The sequence below is a fragment of the Mastigoproctus giganteus genome, chromosome 3 (assembly GCF_048544385.1).
Source record: "Mastigoproctus giganteus isolate SK-2022 chromosome 3, ASM4854438v1, whole genome shotgun sequence".
In the NCBI taxonomy this organism is placed as follows: domain Eukaryota; kingdom Metazoa; phylum Arthropoda; class Arachnida; order Uropygi; family Thelyphonidae; genus Mastigoproctus; species Mastigoproctus giganteus.
Window position 1 is genome coordinate 170,306,235 of NC_143577.1, and position 24,469 is coordinate 170,330,703.

At 37.6% G+C, this 24,469-nt stretch overlaps 1 protein-coding gene across 5 annotated transcripts in view; it reads right to left on the reverse strand.

Annotated features, from left to right (window-relative positions):
- The window catches only part of Setd3 (SET domain containing 3), a 397,353-nt gene that overhangs the window by 168,012 nt on the left and 204,872 nt on the right, over window positions 1-24,469 (reverse strand). The gene's annotated exons all lie outside the window — the stretch shown is intronic.

The following is a 24,469-nucleotide window of genomic DNA, read 5'->3' on the forward strand; positions in this document are numbered from 1 at the left end:
AATGACTAACTTGGGCTAAAGGACGTGCTAATTAAACAACTGAGCAATGGGAATTTGTAATATTTTCTGATGAATCCAAATTTAACTTTTGTGAATCGGATGGTTATATGCTACATTCGGTGTAGATCCGATGAAGTTTATCACCCTGACTGTATTCAATCAACAGTGAAGTTTCCATTGGGTCAGAGAGTTTGTATAACAAGCAAAGGAATGAGTTGAATACATTTTGTAAGTGGTACTGTTAATGGTGCTTACTAAACAAATTTTAAAGAAAACTTCTGCCCATCATAAGAGACCTCTTTCAAGGAATAGAAAATTGTGCTTTCCAACATAACTCTGTGTCTTGCCACACTGTATGTAAGGTTAGTACCAAATTATATAATCATTTAATACATTTTTTAATAAGCTAATTTTAACTTATTTCAAACACTGACTTTTTTCATCAATTTCGTTTTTTTTTTATCTTTAGATGAAAAAGTTGTGCAAGACTGCAATATCTTATCCTTATCATAGCCCAGAAAGAATCCAATTTGAACCAGATGTGAAAACTGCTAGAGTGTTATGGTTACAGAAACTTACCACTTAAAAAAAAAAAAAAAAAAAAAAACCATCAAGCATGATAATATTTCAAGAAACCATTATTCATGCCAGCAAGGTGGTAATTAAATCTGTTGGAGGGGCAACAAAATACTAATAACTGTTACAGAAGACCTAATAGTATTACAACCACATTTTGTTTTCTGCTGGTATATATATTTTTTTCATCTCATTACATAATGTTTATTTCAAAACATTGGTTACAATGAAAAAACATTCAATGGCCTGCAATGTATTTTTGCTAATTATTTGTAAATAAATATGTCTAAATAGTTTTTTCTATAATTTTATTATGAATAAAATACATGGTCATTTTACATCAGTGTATGACAAATGTGAGGCTACAGGGCAATTATTTTGCTTGTAATGCTTGCTTTGAGAAAAAATTTTCTAGTGATACAATTTATGTGGCCATCACACTGTGTGTGTGTGTGTGTGTGTGTGTGTGTGTGTGTGTGTGTGTGTGTGTGTGTGTGTGTGTGTGTGTGTGTGTGTGTGTGTGTGTGTGTGTGTGTGTGTGTGTAATTAAAGCAAAATTTGAACAAACTAGTTCAAGATATGAAGTAAAGGAATATATATGTAAAATAACATTATGTAAAATATTATGATTAATGCCATCAAACCACTAATTAAACATTGCATCAGACTGTAATATAAGAAAATATGGCGAACTACACAGATAAAATATGTGTAAGACTATGTGCATTATAAAGAGAAAAAAATGAAAAATGTAAGCCAAGAATGATATTATTGCTAATATTATTATAGCTGATATTATTGCCCATCATAAGAAATAGGCTAGTTAATTATACCAAAGGGAATAAAGTATGAGTGTCTTGAGCAAAAACCTCAGAAAAAGTGCTCCCTCCCCCCCCTTCCACCCAAACATCAGAAATTGTAAATATTTGCTTGTTAAAAGATTTCTCAATGCTTATTTATTTTGTTTTTCATAGTCCACAGGGCAGTATATCCCTTACAGTGAAATATATAGAAAATGGTTAATTAAAGGAGTAAAGTCTAATGTTAGAATCTATTATGGATTAGACCAATGGCTCCTGAAGACTCAAGCACCATGGCAAATGATTCTCAGGGTGCACATTTGGTTGGCACTACTAATATATTAAATTTTTTTAGTTTTAAGAAATATATTACATATTTTAGCTTTAAGAAATATGTTAAATACCTTAGCTTTAAGAAATATATTGAATGTTTTATCTTACCTTACTGACCCATGCTTAAATTTCATGATGGCTCTTTGATTACAAGCATGTGTCACCACTTACATAGTAATATTTGACAGGTATCCATATAGACATGGCAGCACAAACTTCTAAATGTTCATGACACTTGGTTGGGTCCACAATAAATATTTGGGCTGCAAGTAGTTCATGAAAAGTATGCAAGGCAATTCTGCATTAAAGAATACCATTTCAGAGACTGCTGACAGAAAATGATATGATATGTGTATGTGAAATAGGAATAGGAATTAATAGGAATTCACTGCACTACCATTAATATCTGAACATCTTTATATCTACAAATAACCTTAATTTAAATGGAAACTAATAATGTGTGCTGAAACCTCTAGCCTTTATGACAGCTTCTAGTCACCACAGAACACTCTCCTACCAGTTTTTTTGTATGTCCTCTGATATTTTCTACCATTCAACCATCAAACTGGCGACCAGTTCAATTCTGTTTTTTCAGTGTCTCTCCTCACACACACACACCCAATGATCCAATTCATCCCTGAGGTTCTCTATAGGATTGAGGTCACAGCTCTGAACTTGTCAATCCAACTTTGATCCTCATGTCCTCAAACCAACAGTCACAACATAAGTAGTATGATATGGAACACTGTCCTGCTGATACAGTTATAGACCATCTACAACATATTACCACAATGTAGGTAAAGCATTATTATCCAGGACATCTAGATAGACTATATCAATTGTGGTTTTGTCCAAAACAATCAATGGTCCAAATCACAAAAAACAGCTCCAGACTGTTTTTTGTGATTTGGACATGCTGGGTATGCTTTCCTGACAGTGAAGTATACCAAACTTCACTGTCAGGAAAATACAGCTTTAAACAGGTATCTATCATACCCAAGCATGACTATCAGACTGGTAGACCATACAACATGACTTGTCACTCAAAGCACAGCTTTCCACTGGTCTATGGTCCACAAACAGTGATCCTTACACCAAGCTAGATGGCATTAGTTGGGAGTGATTAGGTGGTTTGTGGATGGCTGCACAACCATGGTAACTCACATCATGCAGTGTCCTGCATCCTGTACTGGTGCTTACACATATCCCATTTGTCTCACTGAAGTGTGTTGCGACAATGTTGACCTGTGTTCTGAGTGGTCAGTTCTTTGCAGGGCTCTCCTGTCACATTCCATTCAGCTTTGGAGGTTCCCAAGGTCATTTTGTGATGGTTTCATTTCCATTCTGCTTCCATTTGCAGATCACATCACCTATCATCCATCCAGCATATTAGTACGCAGCAATTCTTAAAAAAGCTAAAAGATGCCGTCGTTTTAATTATATCTCATATTGTGAATATGAGATATAATTAAAATGAGTTGCCATGATATTGCACTACCTCAAATAAGTAACACTTCACCAATGGAGAAGACTTGTTACTTATTCTTGGCAGATACCACCACCCAAATGGCACCGTTTCAGGGATATTTGGCCCTTCTTTGGTGGGTGGGTGGGTAGGTATCCTGGTGATACAATGATGACAAAACAGTTATGAAGTATAACTCCACAATATGAGAGATGCTTGATGGTGTATAAAGTGAATTAGACTAGAGAACTTTAAGGGCTTAAGGCTGTGAAAGAATTAGACAACATACAAGTTTGTGCAAATGCAGCATATTAGTACACAGCAATTCTTGCAGTGTACTAATATGCTGCATTTGTAACTAACTTGATATTTTCCTGGTAGCCTGTTTCACCCAAAAGTAATACTCCTTACTTTGAAAGAGTAAGGAGTATCAAACTATTTGTTTAAAGTGTCACTATCTTGCACTGCTTTGGTAGATTCATTCTATCATCATTTTTGTCAGTTTACTCCACAAACTCAAAATGGCAAAACAGTTGATAAGGCAGCTTTATGAGAGAGAGAGAGAGAGAGAGAGAGAGAGAGAGAGAGAGAGAGAGAGAGAGAGAGATACCTACATACAACTGCCCCAATGGGACAGCTTGGATATATTTTCAAAACTTGCAATTGCAAAAATAAAGGCAAGAGCACAAGCAGACTGGGTAAAAACTACAGAAATATGTAGAAAAGCAGTATCCCCATCCTTTTATTTTTATTTGTGCCTGTATAAAAAACTAGCAGAGAACAAAAGTGATTGCCAGAAGACTTTTAATCTTTTGGCATGCACTTAATCCAAATTTACCTTGTACTTACATAATACTGAACTACATTTAAATAGAAAGAAATGATTTTAGAAGATTCACTATTAGAAATCACTTATTTTTGAAAGCATACATTGCTGTTAAGATCACCTTGTCTCCCTTGCATGTTCTTTCAAGTTATTGGATTTATGAACTAAACAGCCAAAAGATAAATGATACACTACATTAAAATATATGATTTCAATAAGGATTTCATTTTCCAGGACTCTATCTCATCAGGTACCAGTATTCAAACAACCAAGGAGCATACCATTTCAATAACCTCTAAAATAAACTGTGATGTTGTTGGTGGCATTGAGCTTAATGACACAAGGGCTACTGAGGCCAAATTGTATCTGTTCATTTTTTACTTACAGGCAACAATAAAGGCAAAAATAAAGGCAAGAGCACAAGCAGACTTATATGCTCCTGTACAAGTTAATATATTTTAGGTACATCAAAAGTTCTTCTGTTTGCTTCATTTCCTGTGACAATCAACCAGAAAATTACGGACCGTTAGTTGCATCAGACAGGATGAACACTCACTGAGGTGGGTTTTCTCCCAACAGTAGGAAGAGATGTGTATGATGAGTGTGTCAAATTCCTTCCTCTTTTCTATTTCGTCGGAAGCCAGAGAGCACCAGCTTTGGTTCTTGTTTTATCTGGTAAAGTTTATTGTTGGTGTTACTTTTCCAGATCTGTGACCAGTTGTTGTAGCATGCTTTGTGAATGATAGGATTAATTGTTGTCCTGAGGATGTTGTGAGAGAGTGGGTTGAGGATGTTTAGTGGCAATGTCAGCACTTTCAGGCCCTGGAATGCCAAAATGGCCAGGAATCCAGCAAAAGCTGATTAACTGATTGAATATTGAATGTATTTCAAGATAGGATGGGAAGATGAGAAATTCTTCCTTATGGCAGATACAGCACTGAGGGAGTCTGTGCAAATTATGGCAGGTGAGATGGATAGCTCAATAATTTTACTAAGTGCTAACTTGATAGCATATAATAGCACAGTGAAAACGGTGCAGGAGTAAATGAAGTAAATAGGCTATAGCAGTAAATGAAGGAAAAACTGCAGCAGCACCTATCATACTGGCAGTTTTCGATCAGTCAGTATGTATAGATTTTACAGGCATGGGAGTTCAGAGTAGTGTGAGCTGAGTGAAACTGCCTGATATTGCAAGGAGGAATGACATTTTTCTACCACTGAAAAAAATGCCCATTGTAAGAGGCAGAAACATATGTCCAAGGTGGAACAGGAGCAGTTGTGTCCTGAAAAATATCACTTAAATCAATATTCCAGTTTTGAACAAGCTCTTTAATCCTGAGTGAAACAGGTCTATTTTCATTTGGTTTGCTCTCATAGAACAAATCCCACCAAGTATTATAAAGATACTCCCAACCGGGGTGCAATGGAAGACTATGGATTTTAGCAGCGTATTGGAGCAGTAATGTTTTCCTACGAAGATGTAATGGAGGATCATGTGCTTTGATATAAAGACTTTGGATTGGAGAAGTCCTGAAAGCGCCCAATGCAGTCCTCAGAGCACTGTGCTGGATGATATTTAGACATTGTGTAGTGCTTCTGGCAGAGTCATATACTAGACAATCATAATCTCAGTGTGAATGGATTAAAGTTCTGTAAAGGTGAAATAAAGTACAGGGTTGTTAAAATTAAAGTATCCCTATGTAGAGGGGCTCTGGAGCAAGTTCTAAAGCTCGTAGTGAAGAGAAATTTGGACAACAGGTACAATAAAGAATGCGCTCGCCATTTATTGGGAAAAAAAAGTTACAAAATGTGTCACTATATGGCGCTGTGGCAATGCAAATCACTTGAACAGCGCTACAATTGTTCAATGTGTCTTTCATTTTGGTCAACGACAGTTTCCATTCGAAGAACAGCATTTTCTACAGCAGAATGTAACATGTCAACTGGAATAGCCAGCACATGACATCTAATGCTGTCCTTCAGATCTGCTGGAGTTTGACATCCTTCCCGATACACCTGGTTCTTCAAAAAACCCCACAACCAGAATTTGTATGGGGTGAGGTCCGGTGATCGGGGGTGGCCTAGATGTCTGGAAACAACGGCTGATGACCCATTCATCTGTAAAGTGTTTCCTTAGCAATCTTTAGATACAACGGTGGATGTGGGGTGGTGCACCATCTTGCATGAATATGGTATCCTGAAGACATCCACGTTGTTGCTCTGGTATTGCAAAATTTGCTAACATTTCATAATATCGTTGTCCAATGACGGAACAGGTGTGGGATCCAGTTGGTATTACCTATTCAAAAAAAATATGGCCCAATCATGAATGTGGCCATAACTCCACGCCATACTGTCACTTACAGAGAATGCAACGGGACCTCTTAAATAACTCAAGGGTTTTCTGTTGCCCAAATGCGACAGTCGTGCATATTCACATGTCCATTTAAGCAGAAGTGGGCTTCAATACTCCAAAGGATGTTCCATGGCCAAGTGATATCCACTGTCATTCACACCAGAAACTGAAGTGCATATGTGAAACGAATATCTGCATCAGCATGCTTTAGCTGCTGTAACATGTGCATCTTGTAAGGATAGTACTGCAACACCTGATGCATCACTAGTGGAATTTTAGTGGAATTTTAACAACCCTCTATATCGATCAGCTCCCCAAGACATGGATGAGACTGATCAAAGTATGTTCATATGCTTTAGACAAATATTTCTTAATTGAGTGATGTGAGCTTGAAAATTAAGCTTGCTGTCTAATATTAGACCAAGAAATCTGACGTTATTAGCAAATGGAATTGAAGTACTGTTGATTTGTAATTCAGGATCAGGGTGGAGAGCCCAATGCTTGCAAAAGTGGGTGGCGGTGCATTTCTTTTCTGATAGTTGATAACCATTCCTTAAAGTCCAGGATTCTATTTTAGTTATGTCAAGTTGGAGTTCAATGGTATTGATAGTTTGAGACTAACAGGAAATGGTAAGATCATCTGTATACATATAAGTTTCAATATGTTTTTGGGATATCATTTGTCTAACTCTAACTGCAAAAAGTGTTGAACTAAAAAAAGTATCGACTAAGTATCGACACAGCCATTCAGATTGTTTACAGGAAGCTGTTTCAATCAGGTGGTCTCCCAATTGCAGTCATTTCAGCATTTTTGGTAATCCAGCAATGGATTCCAAATATCTTTGAATTAGAAATGGCGATAACTTGCCCACTGGCTAGGTGGATAGGGAGTGAATTACCTAAATTTTTTGGTAAGTCACGGCACATAGCCTGAACCAACCCAAAAGGCTTCCCTACAAAGCCTTTTGGGTTGGTTCAAGTCATTATCAGGTGATGTCTCTGGCCTTGAGCTCAAAAGGCCCTAGAGGTGGATAGTCATTTATATCCATCATTGCTCCTTTTTGCCCTGGAGGATAACTCTTCCCCCAGGTTACCAGCCCCACCACATGGAGGTAGAAGCAGTGCCACCTAGTGACCAAGCGGCTGGATAAGTTAGTTGTTAGTGAATAGATTTATAAATATACTAATAAAAGAAAGGTGATTTTCCTTTCTGGGTTCTTACTCAAAGTCTATTAAATAGAGAACCACTTACAAAGAACTGAGGGTATGAAAGGAACTAGAAATAAAACAGAACGTAATCAATGGGAAAAATCACACTGATACGATCGCTTGGCACTCAGGGCCAATAAATGTGAAATGGCCTGGTTGAAAGGATGCAGTCTGTCTGTTTTTTTTGTACGGAGCATTTTTTTTTGGTCTTTTTTTGGGAATATAGGGCGTCCGGTATCCATTGTGTCCTAGGCAAACCACTAATAAATGAAGCATTTATCTGAAGAAGGCTGAAAACAAAAAAAAGGAAGCATGGGCACTTTTTCAATAATAACCCCCCCCCCCCCGCACATACAATGCCAGCTAATAAAAATTATTTAGAAATGGGATTGGCAACAATGGACAATTTATGGAAAAAATAACATTAAATTAATTTGAAATATATATATATATATACATTTTTTGTCTTTGGCCTCCTCTGGGTAAGTACTTTCTTTTTTTTTTTAGTGGTTTGTATAGCATGGAGCCACTGCATTTCAACCCAGCCCCTTGGAAAGTTTAGAGGTTGTGTCCCTTGTTCCTGGTGCAAAACAGGAGTAGAACAAGACTGGGTACATCAACAAGAGAGTCAAAGTTCATGACATTGTAGAGCAGCTGTCATCTTTTAAGAGCACAAAAGGCGAAGTCGTACATGTTGGTAATAATGACATTAGGAGTTGGAGATTGAAAATTTTAATTAATAAGTACAGAGAAAGGTTGAGAAAAACTCAGAAGTTAAAACTGAAAATGTCTACAATTCTGTGAAGGTGTCAGTAGTGCATACATGATGAGAACCTTGTCAATCAATTCAGCACAGGAGAAACTTACAAAGCTCATGTGGTAAAATTTTTCTCACCATGGTTTGTAATCAAACAGGAGACTGGTTTTACTGGGATGGAACATAATTAAATAGAAAGGATTCTAAGGAGGCTGTGTTAGGTGGGTTAATAAACTGCTAGCAAAAGGTATAAGTGATTCTGGCCGCTCCTATTGCAACATGCAGCAGCCTGGAAAGTGGGATATCAGGGATATCAAGGCCTGTTGGGACCCCTCATGTAAAAAGCAAATACATGAGCTGTGGTAGATTACTAAGAGTAAAAACAGGTGCATGTATACCTGTGTACATTAATGCTAGGAGCAAGCAAATAAATTTGATAAATTTGAAGTACTGATCAAGTCATCAAATACAGACATTGTGGGGAAACCTGGTGTCAGTCATAAGGGATGCAGAATTTGAATATGATCAGTAGGTCTACAGGAGGAGAGAAACGAGAGAAATTATGCCCTTAGTTAAGAAGCATATAAAATATAAGACAGTGCATGCAAGTGACAAAGATGGCCAGTGCAATGTTGAGTTAGTCTGGTATGACATAAGCACTGAAAAAACAAAAATCAGAGTAGGAGTGCATTATAAATGAATAAATAAATAAATAAATATTCATTTATTGCAAATACAGCAAGCCCATCACAGCACATGGCCAGGGGCAGGTAAAAATACAACGGGAATGACATAAAATAATCAAGTATATGTACATAGCAGATTTTATATAGATATTAACAATGCCTAGGAATTTTAATTATGAATTTAAAAAAATTGCAGAACAGTTATGAATTTAAAAAAATTGCAGAACAGGACATTTGGCTTTCAGTTGCAATTACTGGGTTGGATTATTTTTCTTCATTTTATCGGAGATCCAACTCCTGTAGGCTTCAGAGTTGATTAACCTGTTGCAATCAATGTTGTGATGATTTATGAGGTGAAGAGATGCATTGGGGAACATTCTGTCCATTTGTTTGAGCCTGGAGAGATTGGATTTGAATTGCTGGTTTCTTGAATTTTCCCTGTTAGGGATAGCTATTATATTGGCTAAGTTTGGTGAATCGCATGCAGAGGTGATTAACTTTGCTAGAAGCATGACTCCAGACTCGTTGATCATCTGTTGCAGAGGCTTTGTTTTCAGGTTTTTATAAAGCTGTTGCCTGGATATTGTATGGGGAAAACGAAGCTTACTATTGAGCCATCTAAGAATCCAATATTCTAGGGCAAGGAATTTCTTGACGATTACTTGAGGAGCACCAGACCAGATTTCGGAAGCATAGGACAGAATGGGAAAGATGCATCTTTGAACATGCTTAATGACTGTTTTTCTGTCTTGAATCGCTGCTGTTTCTTGTTTGATTAACCATTTTGCTTTTTGAATTTTTTGAGCAACATATAAATAGTGGGCATTAAAGGAGAGATTTTTATAAAAAACAACTCCAAGGTCTTTGTGAGCGTAAACATTTGGGATTGGGACATCTCCAATTTTGGGTTGTTTCTGAAGGGAATAAGTAATTTGAGCAGATTTGCTTGCATTTATATTCAGATTGAGATCTTTCAGGTACTCGATGATTTCACAAATCTGTGAATTTGCATCATTGATAACTTTGCAAATATCATCACTGGCTTTGGAGATTATAAATAACTTTAAATCATCGGCATATGCCTGTAGATTTGGATTTTCTTGTAGAAGTGGTTGAAGAGATGCTGAAAATATAGTACTGGAGAGAACGGCTCCTTGGGGAATGCCTGTTGAGGTTGTGATGAGAATATTGTCAGTACTAGTGGGGAAGAGGAGAAGTCTACGATTTAGGCTGTATTGAAGATAGGAAATAATCATTGTGTCAACGCGAAAATGAATTTTTAGTATTTGAAAAGCTTTTTTGAGATCTATGTTGTCAAAAGCACCTTTGATGTCAAAATAAAATACATCGCATTGTGCCTTATCTTGAAACGCAGTTTGGATGTGTACAATGGTGTCAGCTAGGCTTGTTGTTGTGGAGCGCCCTCTAGGACCAAAATGCATATTGACAGGCGCATTAGCGAAGATTGCATGTTGAAGATATGGGAGCATGATTTTTTCAATAATTTTAGTAATTATTGATGAAACAGCAATTGGTCGATGGCCGGAGTGGTTATTTCTGCAAGCTTTTTTAGGAATCAGCGTAATCCTGAAAGTTTTCCGCTGTCTTGGAAGGAATGGCTGGCAGATGCACCTGGAAATTATATGCACTAACGAATCAATAATGTATACGCTGGATAATCTAATAATAAAACCAGGGATGCTGTCAGGACCTTCACTACTATCAGGGCGTGTTTGGTTAACTGCACGCTGAACTGTATTCTTGTTCACAAGTTGGTTAATTAGCAGGGCTTGATCCGGAGACACATCATGTTGCACTTTGTCTCCTTGTTCATAGGAATTAAATGCTATAAATCTGTTTTGTATACCTTCAGTGAAAATGTCAGATCTGCTTGTTTCCATATTGCATCTTATCCATTCAGAAACTAGATCATGCTGTAAGGTAGCTGTTGTTTTTGTAGAAAGTGCTCTTTTATTGTGCTTTAGCATGGACATAACATAATTTTTGTATGACTGAATTTTTTTGAGTTGAAACAAAGCTCTGCTCTTTTTATATTTTATGTGTGCTGATGAAGTGCCGTATTTCTTCCACTGTCTGTGATATTTTTGCTTACTTTTAAAGTAAGGTTTCAGGTGGGATTTGAACCAAGGTTTGGAGTGAGAAGATATTCTAACAAGTTTGGATGCCGACTCTGTTTTCAGTTGATTCAGCCATTTTATAAGAAGAAAGGTGGCATCCTGTATAGGAATATTTTTGAGAGAATCCCATGGATAGTATTTTAAGAGCTGCAAAAACTTTTCTTTCTGCAGGAATTTAATTGATGATATTCTTTTAGTGATTTCCAGAGGGGGGCGAGGATTCCCACAGCAAATTGTTGCTTGCAGTTCTATACTTTTGTGGTCAGATTTAAATGTAATGTTCGTACTGTTTTTCATGCAGTGGAAAGTTAGAGTATACAAGATCAAGCACTTGATTACCTCTTGTAACAGGGACGTTGATTTTTTTAGCTCCTAGAACTAAAAATGAGTCGGACAGCAGCTTCATTTGTAGATTATATTTGGGCAGGGGAAGGTTAAAGTCACCCATTATAATGATGTTAGTTTGAGGCTTAAGAACAGTAGTGATCCAGGTTATTACTTCATTAATGATGTCATCAATAGGTCCAGGCGGAATATAAATATTATAAATTTGAAGCAGAGAATCTTCAACTTGGATTAGTAGGGAAATTCCTTCAAAGCTGAAAGTATTAGAGTTGTATGTGTTCAAAACTTTAAAATTGGATTTTACAATTATTGCTGTCCCACCACCTCTACGATTAATTCTTGATGTCATGAATGGCGTGTAACTGAGATTCTTCGGCAGTAGGAAAACATCTTGTAAAGATTCCTGCATCCACGTTTCAACTAAACATATGAGGTCATGCGATTCTTCAACCATTAATGAAATAAGCGTAGACAGTTTATTTTTTATGCTTCTTACATTTTGAAGAAAAATGCTGAGATGGACATTTGTGTTAGAAGGATGTTTGCAAACAGATGTATTAGGTGGCAAGTTAAATGATGGATTAGGATGAGAATTAGGAATATTATTCTCTAGCTATGCAGAGAATTCAGCAGATTGAGAATTAGTTGGTACCTTTTCACTAGAGTTGTTGACCGATCCTCCAATAGCTCCATAAAATGGCATGACGAGTAGACCATTTGGCCAGATATCAGGATTTAGATATTGTTGTAGGTCACAATTCTTTAGCTCAATTCTAAATGACGAATATGTGGGATATTTTGTTCTTATTTTGAACACTCTACCTGGAATTTCTAGTTCTAATAGTAGCTGGTCCATCTGCTGGGAAGTAGTATTGGGGTCTAGCCTGCTAACAAAAATGTTACTACTTCTAGGCGTCGAACTATTTCTGTTTCTAATTTTAATACAGGACTGCATATTTCTTGTTCCTATTATGCTTGCATATCTGTTGTTTCTGCGGGGAAACTTAAAACCTGGGGAGTTTGTAGGCAAGCCATTATGGGAAGGCACTTCAGGATATTGCTCAGAGCGATCATTTTGACAGTGCACATACAGATTGCTCGGTTTTTGTTGATTACTAATAGTGGTAGATATCAGTTGTCTGCCTGTGTCAACACGTTGCGAGGAAGCACGATTGTGTTCTCGGACAGAAAGAGAGCCAGAGCTTGATTTTTGGGGTCGCGCAGCTGTTTTTTCTGGAACAAATTCTTCAGCATCTGGACTGAGGACTGGAACTGCAGAAGCCTGATGAAAAGAAGGGTGAGACACTGGATGGCTTTCGACCATAGCCTTTAGTTCGAGAAGCAGGTGGTAGAATTTACATTGCTGATCTTCAATTCGAAAAAGATGATGTTTAATATCTTCATTTTCTCTAAGTTGTTTCCTCAGCATTTGTTCCAGGGAAGCAAATGGGCGATCATTGTTTGGGGCTGTTGAAGGCAGGGGGGACAGAGAGGAAGCGTCATCCGTTTGGGCGGAGGCATCTTTAGTTGACTTCCTTATATGGTCTGAGGGCTTAGGAAATTGAACTATATTGACGGGGGGAGATGAGGGATGGTCAACGTTGCTAAGGAGATCAGCATCTGTTGGGGTATCCTGGGAATCCAGCTTATGCTGACTAGGAGACTGTAGGTTTGCACTTCCCTTGTTAGCACTTTTGCATGAAGGGCATCTGAAATTGTTTTTTAAATTACTGGCTTTAGAAAAGTTCTTTATTAATGAACACGCATCACAAAACACCATACTGCAAATTCCCTTGCAGATAACCCAATTTCGTACTGGGTGGCAATAATCACAGTACTGTTTTTTGACATATATTGCATGAAACTGCTTTTTTAGGTGGCATGTTGAAGAGTTGAGAATGGCTTTAAATATTAGCAAACAGAAATGAAACAAATAAGCAAGTGAGCCGTTATTGACACAGCAGGAATCGAAGAAAGAGTATTAAGCCTGAAGAAGACAGTTCGGACGTGGGAGTGGCTAACTGAAAAATTGTTAGAGGGCTGCAGGACTTTACAAAAGCAGGAACACTACCAAAGTCATGAACAGCTTTGCGTCAAGGTAAGAACTTCAGGTCAAAAGTCAATAATGTTGCTATTTGTAGCTATGCAAAACAAGGCTCAGAGTAACGTTGCAAACTAAAAATTTAAGCTTAAATAAATAGTACTTATCTTGATGAAGACTTCATAAAAACCATCTAAGCTGCTTGATAGTCATTTAAGGAACATGTCAGAACACAGATTTTATAAAGATGCCCTTTAAAAACTACTTAAAATCACTATAAAGCAGAAGCTGAATCAAACACGTCTAGCCTTAGCAGAATGCTAAGCCTAAATGGATTAGGTAGATGACGAGAGAGTTCAGACAAGATAACCCTCGTAATAACAAAATTTTCTCACCCACGTAATCCTCTTGCGAAGTTCTTTGAGCTGGAACACTTTTCTGGTGGAAGAAAACACATTAAACACATTAAAATAACTCAACATTCAGGAGCTCCAGAACACGTGGCTACACTGAATGATGGCCATAAAATGTAAGCGTTAGCAGAATGCTAAGCCTAAAGGGATTAGGTAGATGACGAGAGAGTACAGACAAGAAAACCCTCGTAATAACAAAAATTTCTCACCCACGTAATCCTTATGCGAAGTTCTTTGAGCTGGTACACTTTTCCGGTGGAAGAAAACACTTTAAACACATTAAAATAACTCAACATTCAGGAGCTACAGAACACGTGGCTACTCTGAATGACGGCCATAGAATAGGTCTAATACCTGTGGGGAGGGAGAATAACAAACAACTGTACAGACGAAGAGTGGGCCAGAATATCAGAATGTCTCATAATGGGGATTTAACTTTCCAGATACTGACAGGACTGTGTGTCTGGATTGGTATTTCACATGGTAGCATTTTTCTGTGGATTTATTGGATGAATGTTTTTTGCACCAGCATATTAGAGAGGCAACCAGAGAGAGCAGTAGTACTCTTGATCTGATTATTACCAAAGATCATTCATGCATTAGTAATCTGCAGATAAAAAACCCACTAGGTGGCAATAATCACAGTGTACTGATGCAGGATTTACTTAAACATAATTACTGTCAAAGGCAAAAGGAAAAGCTTTTGCTTTTATAAAGGTGAGTATAAGTGATCTCAGACAGATTTTAAATCTCCTGGGAGGGGCAATAAAGTTACCAAAGGTAAATCCTAAACAAAAATCATTCGAGAACATAATTATAGAAGATACTGGGCATCTTATAACACCTATAGATACTGTTCAAAGCTTAGACCTAAATGGAACTCATGGCAAAGAAGAAAACTGCATAGGATGCATATAAATTATCAAGCAATATAGATGCCTATTTTAATTAAAAAGTAGTCTGCAATCAGGTTACAAAGGAGTTTAGGCAAGCTAAGGCAGTTTACAAGAAGCCTCTGGCAAAGAATACAAAGAAAAGAAGCAGGCTTCTCTAGTTATGTTGAACACTAGAATAAAGGAGATGAATCACATTACACCACTAGATATGAATGGTTTAACTGTTGAAGATCCTGCATAGGTTGCTGACAAACTAAATAGGTATTTTGCATCTATATTAATACATGAGGAATTTTTTGGGATGGGGATACAAATTTTAACACAGAATTGTAACAAATTCTAACACAAATCTAAATGATTTTGCAATAACTGAAAGGAAAGTGGAGGAGAAATTGTTGAAGCTAAATGTAAAAAATACATCTGGGGTGGATCAATCCAATAATAATAATAATAATACATGAAACAGCAAAAGAGTTAAGTAAACCTATAGCCATGGTTATGAGTACATCCTTGTATTCAAGATAGGTCCCTATGGACTGGAGATATGCTTATGTATCCCCAATTCACAGAGAGTGAAATGAGTAATTACAGAACAGTTAGCTTCAATTCTGTTCCAGAAAAACAGTAAAGACACTGATCAAAGAAGTAATGCAGAGCCACCTAGAGACAGGAATATAGTTATACTGCATCACAGCATGGATTTATTAAGAGGCAGTTTTGTCTGACCAATCTGATTGGTGCTACGTTGCAGTAACAGAGGAACTGGATGCAAAAAATAATTTGTGCATCATAGATTTCAGAAAAGACTTTCATACAGATGCACATAAAAGATTGCTGTACAAACTCTAGCACTGTGGCATTAGGAACAAATTACTGCTATATATAAAGGGATGGCTCAGTGGGTGAAGACAAAGATAGTTATCAATGGGCACTACTACTGGGAGTAATGTAATTAGTGGAGTCCCCATGGTTCATTTCTGGGCCCATTACAGCCACTCCCGATTAACGTAAGGGTTGCGTTCCGCAGACTATGTAAGTTGGGATTTCCCTAAATAAGCATTTAGAGAAATTCCACACTTGCAACTATGCACACTGAATTTGATAGAAACAAAAAATAAAATGTTCGATGAACATGTAGATAGAATTGTTCAATTTTTTTCTCATGCGCAGAAAAATTACAAAAGTGTACAAAATTACAAAAATTTCAAAATTATAAAATTACAAAAAGAGAGGAGAAAGGCATAATGTCAGCAAGTTTTACCTTTCAAGCATCGTTGCTAGAATTAACTCTCCAGCTGTTACGCACGTCACTATGGAAGTTGAGGGCTGTGCAGATTTAGAAGGGGTTTTTTTCAACACATCACAAAATTTCTCTGCAGCTGCAGAATCGGCACTGGCGATTTCACCGCATACTTTAATGTTTTGGAAACTAGCATGATGCTTGAAGCTATTAAACCACCTGTTTAATAGGCCTGCCACAAACTTGGCTTGTGGTTTGCTGTACTTATCATTATCTTCATAAATACTGCTTGCCTGAATGGCCGTTAGATTCAGAGACACTTGCTTCTGAATCTGATTTTCCATCCATATTATTAATAGCTTTTCCATCTTCGACGTAGCACCTGAAAGCTGTTTTGTTATCATTGTTGGGGCGGGCTGGCCCCGGTGTGAAATACGTTGATTCTTTAACATGTTCTTTTATACGCACACTGTCCCTTAAAATAGTATTCACTGTTGAAGCAGCAAGACCTAATTTCGTGTAATAGATGAAAAACTTTGTTCTGCTTCGTACTTCTTAATTAATCATCTTCATTTCTAAATCAATTTTGTTTCGTTTCCTAGCACTGCCAGCACTTGCACTTTCTGTTGGTCGCTTTCCCTTCATCATTGTAATAAGTAAATAGAAATGAAGAGAAGATTCTGAAAATTTATTTATTTTTTATATGTTTTTTATATGATTGAAGATTTCAGTGAAGGGAACTCATTTCACCATAATACCGTAACGTAAAAACCACAGAATTCCAGTTATCAGGATTATTGCAAATGCAATAAGATCGAGTTTACTACCTGTTTATAATTAGATGCACTAACAGAAAAGCCCAATAAACCAGAAAGTCCAAATTGATTTTATTGTTTTATAGTAGTGACCGCCAAAAAATGTGTTTTAGAAAAATATCACAAAGGCATTCAAAATTGATTCTTATAACAGAACATATGATAATGATGGAAGTGTAGTGCAATTTCCATTATAAATATGACCTTTTAGAGAGATAAATAGCTTAATTATATAGCAAAAATTTCAACTTCCGAGGTCTTGGAATGAATTACCAAAAAAACAATGTGTTATTGGGTTCACGTTACGATATTTTCGTGATACCTCCATTTATTCCTAAGGGATGCAAAATACGTTTCCATGATTTTTTTAAGTTTGCACTGGCAGGCATAAACTTATGTAAAATCGAATTTCCGTAAGTCGGGGAGTGGCTGTATTGTTTTCGGTATTTATTAATGAAGGCACACCAGGCTTAATATTTATGTTTGCAGATGACATGAATGTTGGCAGGGTGATTAGTCACAGTAATCAAGGTATGATATTGAAACACGATCTAGAAGTGGCAATTGAAGTTTAACATTCATAAATGCAAGGCACCTTCATATGAGTAGCAGTAATCCCAACTGTGGGTTACTACACACACACACACACACACACACACACACACACACACACACACACACACACACAGTAGTGTAGGATGAAAAGCCCCTGCAGATAATTATGCAGTCAGATATAAAGTCCTCTGAGCAGTATAGACTGGCTGCTAGGACAGCTCATAGGGTTTTGTCAATAGTATACAATAGTAAACATATTACCTCCTTATCCCTATTGTACCAATAGGGATAAGGAGGTAATATATTTAGGCAAATTTTGAGTACTGCATACAGGTCTGGAAGTCTCATTTTCAGGAAGGATATGGATCTGTTAGAACAGATGCAGAGAAGAGCATCACAGTTAGTCAGTGGAACAAAAAAAGTTGCTTTTACCAGGAAAGGTTTCAGTTCTGCAAACTGTAGTGCATGGAAAGTAGGCATCTGTAAGGAAATCTGATTGAGGTGTTTTAGGCTTAAATGGATTAAGGAAGCCCAATGCTGATGGAATATTTCTTTTTCTTCTTCTTGCTCAGATCACACAAATAAGGGAACATAAGTTCGAATTCAGGAAGGATGGTAATATGAATAAACTAAAGAAAGAATTAGACAAACTGTCAGAAGAGGAGGCCAGATGATAAGGGGATTATTCCACAAATTCAACTTTGTGGAATAATCCCCTTTGTTTTGTTTTGGGAGTTTTTTTTTTTTTTTTTTTTTCCCTTCTTTTTTCAGGCTGATGCTGTATAAGCTTGCTTTCTTGCATTATATGCTACTACAAGTATTAATACTAAAACAGGCTTTTGGGACAAAACAGGCAAAACACAGGAGATTATTCAAAAAACTTGAGGTTTTTTAAAGTTCACACTGCACTAGAAATTAAATTTTTATTGGCAAAATACATACTTTATATTAAAATACAGCCACAGGATCGTTTAACAGTATAATATTCTTTTAAAGATTAGTTTACCTAAATTTTTTTTGTCTACCGACTTTTTTTTGTTTTTTTTAATGAAACCCCCCCCCCAACAAAGAAGGTGTTCTACCTTTCATTAGCATTAGTTGAGGCATATAATGCAAGAAAGCAAGCTTGTACAGCTTCAGCCAAAAAAAAAAATTCCCATTTCATCCATCTGGTGAAACAGAAGGGATTTTTTTTTTTTTTTTTTTTTGGGAAGCAGAAGTATCCCATCAGCATTGAGCCTGCTCAACCCATTGTACTTAGTGCTATGTATGGGTTGAAGGTTGAGAAGATAAAAGAAGATATTTGTTGAGAGGCTTGAATTTCTGAAGATTGTAATTTTTCAGAAAGATTGGGAGGTTCTAAAAAAATTGGAGTTGAAAGGATAAATAAGGAGATAAAATGTCAGTTCTGTGAATATGAAGTTGGATGTAAAAGGATGTTGACTGGTTGTGGCACATGTTCAAACTGGTGTGTGTGTGTGTGTGTGTGTGTGTGTGTGTGTGTGTGTGTGTGTGTGTGTGTGAGAGAGAGAGAATTGCAGAAGCCAATTCAAAACAATATCCATGGAAATATCTATAGAAAAAGCATGCAGCAGAAATAGAATGTCTATGAGAAAGAGAATGGAGAAATTTTGTAAGAAATGGGTCATTAATTAACCTAACTAATGATATTAAGAGTAGGAGACCGGCGGAATTACTTAACAAGTACAGGTCACTGATGAAAAAAAGCCGTGAATTAGGGTTGAATTTGAAAGTGTCTGCAATTCTGCCCAGACACGATAGGAGGGAGTATATGATGAGAGCCTTGTCGATCAATTCGGCCCTGGAAAGATTGTGCAGGGCTCAAGGGGTAGAATTTTTTTCAGCCTGGTCTGTACTTGTTAACAGGAGAGACTGCTTCTACAGGGATGGGATACACTTAAATAGAAAGGGTGCAAGAATGTTTGCTGATGCTATCGAGGCAGTGTTAGGTGGGTCGGAAAACTGCTAGATTGGGGGGATACAAGGACTAATAGATTAACAGTAGCCACTGGCAGAGGAGAAAGTGATTCTTGCACTCCTTCTATTGGAATGAGCAGCAGCCTGGAAAATAAGATGCAGGATATTTCAGAGACTGCTGGGAATCATGGGGGTACAAGTGAACACATGGGTTGTGTTAGGGTGGCTAAGAGGAAGAAAAGGTGCATGTATACTTGCATGTACACCAATGCTAGGAGTTTAGTAAATAAATTTGATGAATTTGAGGTATTGCTCAAAACATCAAAGGCAGATATTGTTGGGATTTCAGAGACGTGGTGTCACACAGATATAAGGAATGCAGAACTGGAATTTGGGAAGTACAACGTCTACAGAAAGGATAGACTGGATAGGAAGGGAGGAGGGGTTATGCTATTAGTTAAGAAATACATAAAATCCAAGGAAGTGAAGCTAGTCGACATCGCTGGACAGTGCAGTGTCGAGTCAGTTTGGTGTGACATAAGCATTGGGAGATCAAAATTGAGAGTGGGAGTGTGCTATAGGCCTAATGACTCTGATGAGTATAATAAGAAACTGTACAGAGAAATAGAGTGGGCCAGTAAATCAGAGTGTCTTATAATGGGGGATTTTAATTTCCCAGATATTGACTGGAATTTGGGGGCTGGTCACTCACACACTAGCAAGGCTTTTGTGGATTTATTGGATGATTGTTTTCTACATCAGCATGTTCGGGAGGCAACTAGAGGGAGTAATACTCTTGATTTGATTATCAGTAGTGATTCTTCATGCATTAAGAATCTGCAGATAAATGAACCACTAGGTGGCAGTGATCACAGTGTTCTGAAGTGGGAGTTACTCAAAGAGGTAACTACCATTAGGGGTAAAGGGAAGGGGTATTGCTTTCATAAAGGCGACTACGATGGACTGAGACAGTATTTAAATTCTATACAGTGGGATCAACTGATGATGTTACGAACAGCAAATTCAAAATGGGAAGCATTCAAAGAACTTATCTTGGAAGCTACTAGGCTTTACATACCAACTAAGAAATATTGTTCAAGGTTTAGGCCTAAATGGATGTCAGATGAACTAATGAGGCATATGGCAGAGAAGAAAAATGCATGGGATACATACAAATTAACACGTGACACAGAAGCCTATGATAGATACAAGTTGATCTGTAACCAAGTTACAAAGGAGGTTAGGCAGATTACGAGAGATCCTTGGCAAGGGATGCGAAGAAAAACAGCAAAGAGTTCTTTACTTATGTAAACTCTAGAAGGAAGGGGATGAATCAGATTGGTCCACTTGATATCGATGGGTCAACTGTTGATGACCCTGCTCAGGTAGCTAACAAACTACATGAATATTTTGCATCGACATTCACACATGAGGAGTTATTCAGCGAGGGGAATGCCAGAGGTGTACTCAACTCTAGCAGTAAGCAAAAGAATCTTGTAATAACTGAGAGTAAAGTGGAGGAGAAATTGTTGAAGATAAACACAAGAAAGGCACCTGGGGTGAATGGGATCTATCCAGTTTTATTAAAGGAGGCAGCAAAGGAAGTAAGCAAACCCTTAGCCATAATTATGAGAGCTTCCTTGGACTCAGGGGAGGTACCCATAGACTGGAAATGTGCAAATGTGACCCCAATTCACAAGGGAGGATCAAAGGGCTGACACAAGTAATTATAGACCTAAGAGTTTAACTTCTGTTCCTGGAAAATTAATGGAGGCACTGGTTAAAGAAGCACTGCAGGATCATCTAGACAAGACTTCAGTTATAGCTCGGACACAGCATGGTTTTTTGTTAAGGGGAAGTCTTGCCTGACCAGTTTGATTGGATACTATGATGCAGTTACAAAAGAACTGGATGCAGGGAATAACTTTGATATTATATACTTGGATCTTAGAAAGGCTTTTGATACTGTTGCACATGGAAGACTGCTGCACGAATTGGAGCAGTGTGGCATTGGAGGCAAATTGCTGCTATGGATAAGGGGGTGGTTGAGGGGGAGAAGACAGAGAGTGGTAATTAATGGACACTGCTCATCATGGACTAATGTTATTAGTGGAGTCCCTCAGGGTTCAGTATTGGGTCCTTTGTTGTTTTCTGTATTTGTAAATGATATTGATGATGGTATATCAAGCTTAATGTCCAAGTTTGCAGACGATACGAGGTTGACACGGTTGTCAAGGACACTACTAACACTATGCTGCTGCAACAGGATCTGGAAAGGTTGAGCAGATGGGCTGAGATATGGCAAATGAAGTTTAACATTGACAAATGTAAAGTACTACATATGGGAAACAGCAACCCCCAGAGCAACGTATCAACTCTATGGTACTACACTGACAGTGGTAGAGAATGAAAGGGACCTGGGGGTGGTTGTGCAGACAGATATGAAGTTCTCCGAGCAGTGCAGACGGGCTGCAAGAGTAGCTCATGGTGTATTGTCAATGATATATAGGAATTTTTCTAGCAGGGATAAGGAGGTGATTATTCCCTTGTATAAGGCAATGGTCAGGCCACACCTAGAGTACTGTATACAGGTTTGGAGGCCTCATTTCAAGAAGGATGTAGAGCTGCTGGAACGAGTACAGAGAAGGGCAACAAGATTAGTGAATGGAACAAAGGGGTGCTCTTACGAAGAAAGGCTTAAGTTTTGCGAATTAGTGTCTGGAGACTAGGCACCAGCGAGGTGATCTGATAGAGGTGTACAAAGCCTTGAATGGTTTGAGCATGCTCAATGCTGATGGGATTTTTCCTCTTGCTCAGAATAATCACCTGAGAGGGCATAAATTCAAATTGAGGAAAGACAGATGTAGGATAGATGTGCGGAAATTTGCCTTTAGCCAGCGGGTGGTTGGTAGGTGGAACAGACTTCCATCCCTTGTCGTGGAAGTTGATAGCCTAAATAAGTTTAAGGCTCAGCTGGACAGGTATTTCGAACGAACAGAGGGGTGAAGTGGAAGCGGTTATTTTTTATTTATTTATTTTACTTTATTTTTTTTTTTTCTGGCTGATGCTGCATAAGCTTGCTTTCTTGCATCAAATGCCTCTACTAATGCTAATGCTAACTACCCTCTTTTGAATAGAATCTAGAAGCCTGAGAGAGGTTATAGAGCACCGCCTCAGATGTGAGAACAATATTCCACGTAGGGCAGACTTGAGATTTGTATAGATTTATAGAAGATAAGCAATGCCAAAATCCAGTTTATCAGAGGCAGAGGATGATATATGATCTCGTCTAGAAATCTGAGTGTCATCGAAGATAATCATAGGAACAGGGGAATCCTTTTTTGTGAGATATAAGACCTGCCTGAGTTTTAGAAGACTGAAATCAACTAAGTTATCTTTGTCCCACTAGAGAATATCTGGAGATCAGCGTTTAGGGAATTGGTAGTGGATATTCGAAAAGTTGAAGGCTGCCTTTTGCTAGTGCAAGAAAAGGTTTCTCAAACAGGAAGCTGGAATGCAACTTGCATCATCAGCAAAACTATGGGTAGGATCTCCACTCAATAGGAGAAAGCATTAATATAGAAGAGGAAAACAGTGGGAGAAAGAAATGAACCTTGGGGAATACTAGCAAAAGTTAGAAGACAGAGAGCCATCTACCACCACCTGCAATGAGCAGTGAGAGAGAAAACTGGATACCAATTACAAAAAACAATTAGCAATCCATAAGATGGAAGCTTATTTTGAAAACCTTTGTAAAAAACACAACCAAAAGCCTTAGAAGTGTCAAGAACAGCTGCTTGTGTTTTACCTACTTTTCTATTGAATTTGTCAATAGATGGGTAACACACAAGCCAGTGTATCACCAGTGGATCGACACTAACAGAATCCATATTGGTGATTATCGATGGATGAAGGATGAGCTGAAGGCAAACTTCTGCACATTCATCCTGCAACCATCCTTCCTCAATTTGAATTTATGCCCTCTTTTGTGTGCAAAATCTGAGAAAGAGGAAGGATTCCATCTGCATCAAGCTTCCCAATCCATTCGGGGCCTTGAACATCTCAGTCAGATCTTCTCATAGGTAATCTTTAGACTGCAATTTGCAGAACTAAAATGTTCTGCAAATTTCTTTCTTGATAAGAGCACCCTTTTGATCCTCTCAATAATCTTGTTGCTCTACTCTGCACCCATTCCAACAGTTCCACATCCTTCCTTTTTTGAGGCTTCTAGATCTGGATGCAGTACAACAAAGTCTGATAAACTATCACATATTAAAGTGAACAATGCTATTATAGTATGTTTATTTATTTATTTAATAACAGGAGAAGATTAAGAAAAACTGAGTTTTTGCAAAAAGACAGAGAAACTCTTTGTCACCAACTATAACTATGACCATGAGATGGTGAAGGGCCAAATAGAGTAAAAAATTACTGATTCTGCATCATAAATCCACAGAGTTGGCAGCTATGAAATAAGCAGACTGTGAAAAAAAAATACAATGCAACCTTGATATAATGCAGGTGTCAGATGACAACTTTAATACTTGCATTATAAGCAGCATTATATCTGAAAAAAAAATTTACCATTTTTTCCATTTTTTTTTTTTTTTTTTTTTTAACATAAATACACTACTTAGTAAATAAATACTTTATTTACTAATGTTTCATGGATATATATAGAATAAAAGACAAAGTATTAAAGGTACATCATTCCCTTTACATTCTAATTAATACACAATGCTGTGATGAACTTACATTTTACTCCTCAAATAGGCCTCTGAGGTTGGGTATATTCATATTACACGTTCTTAGCGTTTTTTCACCAACCTTTCATAAAATAAAATAAAATAAAATAAATGCTCCGCCGTGGCCGAGCATTTTTGGGAGAAGCAGCACCAGATCTCCCCAGACGATGCCACTATCACCGATCGGGCGCATAGGTTTTGGGACCGTAAGTGGCTCGAGAGTTTGCGGATCAGTTCTACAACTAACATTAATAGGGATAGGGGTGTACGGATTCACCCCCTTTTAGAGACTATTATCCTAAAAAAGGATGAACGGTTCCGTACGACTTCCGTTC